This window comes from Apium graveolens, chromosome 10 (assembly GCF_009905375.1).
Source record: "Apium graveolens cultivar Ventura chromosome 10, ASM990537v1, whole genome shotgun sequence".
Taxonomy (NCBI): Eukaryota; Viridiplantae; Streptophyta; class Magnoliopsida; order Apiales; family Apiaceae; genus Apium; species Apium graveolens.
In genome coordinates, this window is record NC_133656.1 from 44,487,923 (window position 1) to 44,495,134 (window position 7,212).

A 7,212-nucleotide genomic window follows, 5' to 3' on the forward strand; every position below is an offset into this window, starting at 1 on the left:
AGTCTCGCAGTCATCTGCTCCTTAGGCTTCCCTTCATAGTTTCGGCTGTCTGGGTACACGTTATTCAGTCGGTCTATCAGTCGGTCGTACTTGCCCTAAAGCATGTCAAACTCGCGCCTCAACTCAGCATACACGGAGAAAGCAATAGTGTCGTCCGACCCAGAGGATGATGAGGAATGCGCCCTTTGCTGACAAACCAATAAGAGAGGTATTAATAATAAATTTACTTAACCTACTCTCTCGCATATTATCTATTCCCTATACATATATCCTATAACCTATTTGGGTTGTCCAGGGACTCTAAACCGTAGCTCTAATACCAAAACCTGTCACACCCCCAACTTAACAAACAAAATAAATAACTATTATAATATTTAAAAGAAAGTAAACATAACCGAATCCAAGATCTTACAGTTTAGGGTTTGGAACAGTCCAACACTACCGTCTATTACAACTGATTTAAATATCGAGTCCTCACACAAAACTATCTCTTATTCTACCTGAGCTCGGATATACGCATCGGTGTCACAGGTCTTACGTGCTGTCTGCTTGAATCTAACCATAGCTGCTAGCTGTAATATCAGGGTAAAGCAAGGAGTGAGCCAAATGCTCAACAAGTGCTAAACAGTATGATACGAAACATAAATCGAGATATAAATTAAAGAAGGACAATGCGAAGATATAACTAATAATAACAAGAGATGAAGTTTTGGGTGATGGCATCATTTGCTTGAATCAAAACATTTTCAAAATCATAACTTAGTCAAAATCATTTTATGACGCTACGGATTATAGCTGGTGATCAGCCGCGAAGTAATCCCGAACCTCGCTGGGTTCTAAAACATTAATGGGATCCCTAGGCAACTTTTAAGCCTACAACATAAGTGTGGAAGGGACTCGCTTCTCAGTCCAGATCCACCATTCAAAGAAAACATTTATCCCCATTTGGGACTGAAAATCCATATTTTAATCATTTCAAAAAATGATGCCGATTTATAATAAAATCTCTTAAATAGTAAGCATTTTATCAAGGGATTATAGATCAACTTTGAAACACTGGGAATATATCACCAAATTTCAGGGCCATGATCCACTAGACTTCACTATATTAGGGTAATTGAAAGGTTTCCATATTCAAGAACTTTGACAAGGAGATTTAGCAAGGCTTTTGGGTATTATGAAAGAATAATGCCAAACTAGGCTTAAAGCAATGGTTTTCGACAAGGTACAAGTACTAGAACATAAAGAAGATAAGCTTCATGAATACTAGGGGTGTTGAGTTATGAAGAAATGATTTTTAGCTCAAGGTATATCAGGATTGTCAATCTTCAGGGTAAGAAAAAGGGTTATCAATCAATTAAGAACAACTTTGAAGAAAATCTGGCTTTTAGGTATCAAGGTAAAGTTTCTATTTGGGGTTCAAGCATCAGGGTGAGATGTCAATATTTTAGGAATCAATAGCATGTTAATCAAGAGGATCAATCAAGTATTATAGCAAATCTTTATCTTATCGTGACATTCCAATTACTTTGATATACTAGCGTGATACGACTTTTGCAATATCAATATGTACTTGAGAGTTTATGGCATTTCTATATAATACAAAGATAGATTTAACTATCGCTTGATTCAAGTACTCACATCAATATATGAACTAATTAACACACATTTGCAGTGTAAACGAAAAACAAGTTGAATCACTTGCCTTGAGAAAGGCTGGTCTGGTCTGGCTGGTAGGAGCAACTGGAAGCTTTACTCGACCTTTATGGCAAGTTTACCCTCATCTCGAGATCCTACATAAATAATAATAACCTCATTATAATATATTCTCACCAACTCAACCTATTTACAACCTGAAATTAAACACAAATGGCACTTAGGCCTATATGCACTCAATTTATAATCACCTTATAAATACCATAGTCCACATAGCCACATATACTCACATATCATATTTTAATATCAACTAATATCACACACACCATAATGCAACACTAGGCTTGGATGATCTCGATCCCCAACTTAAGTTACTTGATCGCTAAACTAGACAAAGTCTCCAAATTTTAGCTTCCTAACTCGATGTGCCTTTACTAAACTATCCAAAACCTATTGACCCTCACTTGGGCCTTTAACTCTAATTGCTTTATACTATCTTGCAACCATAGTGGTCAACCTAGGTCTCACTCGTAAGTGCTCTAAAACTATGTGGTAAGTGAAAGTGCTCACTGGAGTAAATTTCAGAATGACATCTATGGTTTCTTGAGTGCATTAGACGCTCTTAAACTACACTTTTACCTCCAAAACTTCTACACTAGACTCTTCTGACCATAAGGCATCTCCCAAACTTGATGTGGCTCAAGGGCCTAGCTTGGGCTTTCTTGGGCCTAAGCTTAAAGTCCATGGTTCCCCTGTTTTTTGGGCAGAAAATGCCCTGACTTCAACTAACTTGTGACATATGGTTCTAACTCAAATCCTATGAACTATGGTTGGAAAAACTCCTCTTACACTCCCTCTAACTAAGGCCCAACAGGGTCTAATTAGGGCCTACCCATGACATGGTCAAAACTTCCTATTTCTAAGTTGCAACAAAATTGTCCCCTGCTGGACAGATTTTGTGATTCCACTCGTGCACCTAACCAAACGACTTATAAACCTCCAACAAACACCTAAAACCTTTTATATACTCCTAGTGCTAGCTTCTGGTGGCTTGGGCCTCAAAGTTCACAACAATGACATAGTCAAAACTCACTCTAAACCTCAGGGTACCAAACTGATTTTCTTGCAGAAACTAAGACTCTCCTTTCTCCAATGTTCTCTCTTAACAAACCCAACCACCAAGAACCAAAATACCCAAACCATAACTTAACTATGGTGATCTACTAAACTAACTCCCTTACACTCAAAATAGGCTTAGTGGAGATCATCCTTACCTAAGGTGCATCATAGCAAAATAAAGGAAATCACATTACACAAATTACAAGTCATCAAGTTTTCAAGGACAACAATTTTAACCTTCATGATAAATGTAAACGAAATAACATCACATTTTAAGAAGCACATTTCTTAATTAATATCTTAACTTAACTAAAATTAAGGTTTACTAACAAAATATCAATCCGAATGATCAAGAACTTTAAAAAATTCAAGAGTAATCTACATGCATGCATGACTTCGAGTCTTACAAACCAAAACAACATGCTTTCCAAATAAATTTTCATTTTAATTCAACATGCAAGCCTATCATGGATTATATCTAAATAACCACCTAGCATGCAAAGGTTTTTACCAAGATTTCACTAAGATTTTCATGTTATTATCACAAAAACACACGAAATGAAACAAAGCAACCAAAGCACCATCCATTCGGCTCCTATCAATTCAAAGCAACCAAAACACCACCATGCAAAGTCAACACATAAGTTTTCTACTCTAAACTCTTGAGATATACATGAACAACATGTAGGGAGTAAGATTACTTGATTATAGGATGCTTATTTGAGTGAAGAAATGAAGAAAGAAGGGAATGGGAGTCTCGGTTTTAGAAGGGCCGAGAGGGAGGAAGAGAAAGTCGAGAGGGGGGAGGAGAAGAAGAGGAGAGTGAAGTGGTGGGGTGAAAGTGGAGTGGTGATCACTCTTTGATTTGTTTTTATGTCTTAATTTGACTATAATGTGAGTGGGTTTGGGAAATGACAAGAGTAACCTTCTAGCTAGAGTTAGGCTATCTTGCATGCAAGGTCAAGGAGGTAATTTGGCTAATAAATCATGAGTTAGTGGGTTTGGAAATGTCTTCTTTGTCCTTGAAGAGAATAGAAGGGTGGTTTGCATGCAAGGGCTTCCTTGTAATTTGCTAATTATCACAACTAAAATTTATAAAGATTTATTTTTATAAAATAAAATACAAGTTCAAAAATTATAAAATTTATACCATAAAATAAATTGGATTTTCAGAAATTTTATAAAATCACTTTTGAAATTTGTGAACAAAATAACTTTTAAAGGAAAATTTCTCCAAGGTTTAGAATATTCCTTATAAATCAAAAATAAAGGAAATAAATAAACTTTTGTTTTGAAAAATCATATACTACATAAAGTAAATTTAAAATGCAGAAATTTTCATCCACACAAACGTACAATAATTGAATATATTTGCATTCGGCTTTAAAATTATACCAAATTCACAAATAATATTACACGAAAATGCCGGTCGTAAGAATAGAAATACATTTAGCATTAACAATTACCTAGCTCTGCTTACACATCAGCAGCTACCATCATCTTTTCATAATATTCAGGATTTTCTCCTTCTATGTCCAATTGGGTATGCTCTCACAAATCCTGTCAAGGTGTCATACAGGGCTGTCATGCAGGTCTGGAATACAGCTATGGTAAATTCAACAAACACTGCCTTTTTTTTTGAATATAAGGGCCAAAGATATGAAGTTGATGTTGATATTCTGCTTCAAGCCTTGAGATTGCCTGCCCTTGATAGTGCTCCTGATACTCATATCACTGAGCAATGCTGAGCGGCCGCGCAGGAAGCTGAGCGCCCGCTCAGCTATGCTGAGCGGCCGCGCAGGGTCGGGAAAAAAGATAATTTATTTTAGGACTTCTACTTCTGTTTGGCTTCCACTTCTATATAATCTGAGTTTTATGGGACTATTATATAAGTAGATTTGGAGACGTTTTCATGAGAGAGGATGGTGGTATTAAGCAAGGAGCGAAGGAGATAAGGAAGAAGACCATTTTAGCACACAACAACGAAGAGGAAGCATATTTTCTTGTGATTCTTGTTTCATTGTAACGTTGGATGCTAGTTTTCTTACTTTGAACCTATTTACTCTTGTGACGTACTCTGATTTAATATAATTAGTTTAGTTATTATTTTCTTGTGATTATTTATCATGATTTCATATGAACCCATGATGACGATGAGTGCTATTATGGGCTAATCATGATCATGGGGTCGCAACGGATTTACTATGGAATTCTTTAGTTAATTGTTTAATACTTTAGTGTGTGATGATTGTATGATATCTAGTATTGGTTGTGCGTATTCGTCTCATGTGCGTCGCGAACATATAAGATAGGGTGTTAATCTCTTGTGAAGCGACGGTGGATCTTGAGATTTAGAACTTGCCATGCTAGCATAGGTTCATGTATGATGTGCATGATTAGTGGGTAACTCTAACAGTTTTATTCGCCCTGTGTAATCAAAAGGAATAACTTGTGCTTAAATCGTTGTGTTGTCAATTTCTGTAGACATATAGGAACTCAGCATAATTGATGACTATTCAACTTCTATCTTAATTGTGGATGTTTGGTAGAATGGTATTAATACAATGAAAGTTGGCTTTTATCAGTTTCGTGTTATTCGATTAATATCATCGCTGTCACATGCTAAAGGTGATAACAATAACTATTGAAGGAAGTAGTAATGAAGTTGTGATCTCATGAGTGTTCTAATATTGTTAATTTGAATTATTAATTAAGTGATTAATTAAGTAATTAATTGTAGTTAATATTTAGTCAACAATTCTAAGTGTTAGTGTCTTAACATTGGGAAGTAATCATATATTGGTGCGTGAGTTTAATTAAACAATAATTAGTCTGAGTCTCTGTGGGAACGAACTAGAAAGTATTCTATATTACTTGCGAACGCGTATACTTGCGTGAATATTAGCGCGTGTTTTCGCCCTAACAAGTTTTTGGCGCCGCTGCCGGGGACTCGACGTATTTGTTTAGTTTATGTACTTACCATCATTGGTCATTAGGACTCAGTGATTAGGACGTAGTAGTTACTTATTGTTTCCGGTTGTGTTTCAGGTACTTTAGCGAGCGTTTATGCAAACTCGTTCTCGTTCTCGCAAGAGGACTTTAGATACAGCTGAGGAGACAGACGAAGTTCTTGATATTCCAGAGAAGATATATTTTGAAGATTCGGATTCAGGAACTGAGCAGAAAGAACCAGTAAACATGGGTGATCGTATTGTTCAGGCTGATCCAGCTCTTATGGACTTTTCTCGGCCAAAAATTGATGACATTCAGTCAAGCATTCTTCATCCGGCTATTCAAGCTAACACCTTTGAAATCAAGCCGGGCACTATTCAGATGGTGCAGAATTCTGTTTCTTTTGGAGGGGCTGCGACTGAAGACCCCAACATGCACATAAGGAATTTTGTCGAGATCTGCAGCACTTTTAAGTATAATGGCGTGACTGATGAGGCTATCAAGCTGAGGCTTTTCCCATTCTCACTGAGGGACAAAGCTAAGGACTGGTTACATTCTGAACCAACTGGGTCCATCACTACTTGGCAAGATCTTGCGCAAAAGTTTCTGGTGAAGTTTTATCCGATGGCAAAGACTGCTGCTATGAGGAGTGCTCTTACTCAGTTTGCGCAGCAACCTACAGAATCTATGTGCGAAGCTTGGGAACGCTACAAGGAAATGTTAAGAAAGTGTCCACATCATGGAATGTCTGATTGGATGGTGATCACTGGTTTCTATAATGGTTTGGGGGCCCAATCTAGGCCCATGCTCGATGCAGCAGCTGGGGGCGCCTTATGGGCTAAAAGCTATACTGAGGCTTATAATCTTATCGAGACTATGGTTGCAAATGAGCATCAAAACTCAACTCAGAGGATGATGCCTGGGAAGGTAGCAGGTATTCTGGAAGTCAATACAACCACCGCTATTACAGCGCAGCTCCAAGCGCTGTCAATGAAGGTTGATTCTCTGGCTACATATGGAGTTAATCAAATAGCTATGGTTTGTGAGCTTTGTGCAGATTCTCATGCTACGGATCAGTGTTCTCTTGTCAACGAATCTGTTCAGTATGTGAATAATTATCAGCGACAACAGCAGCCTGTGCCAGCTACTTATCATCCTAATAACAGAAATCATCCAAATTTCAGCTGGGGTAATAATCAGAATGCTATTCAGCCACCATATCAGCAAGGTGTGAGTAAACAGTTTAATCCACCTGGATTCCAGCAACCACAGCAGTATGCTCAAAGGCAATCATATCCTCAACAGGGAAGTGCAGCTGCACCAACTAGTGCTGATTTTGAGGAACTTAAGCTGTTATGCAAAAGTCAGGCAGTTTCTATCAAGACCTTGGAAAACCAAATAGGTCAAATAGCCAATGCAATGTCCAATCATCAACCTGACACTCTTCCCAGTGACACGGAAGTACCAGGCAGGAAGGAAGCTAAA

At 37.6% G+C, this 7,212-nt stretch overlaps 1 non-coding gene across 1 annotated transcript; it reads right to left on the reverse strand.

The window, feature by feature from the left end:
• Positions 1 to 6,366: 6,366 nt before the first annotated feature.
• On the reverse strand, positions 6,367 to 6,473 carry LOC141694109 (small nucleolar RNA R71). The gene has a single exon (XR_012563438.1). It is a non-coding gene; the product is annotated as a small nucleolar RNA R71 (small nucleolar RNA).
• Positions 6,474 to 7,212: the final 739 nt, after the last annotated feature.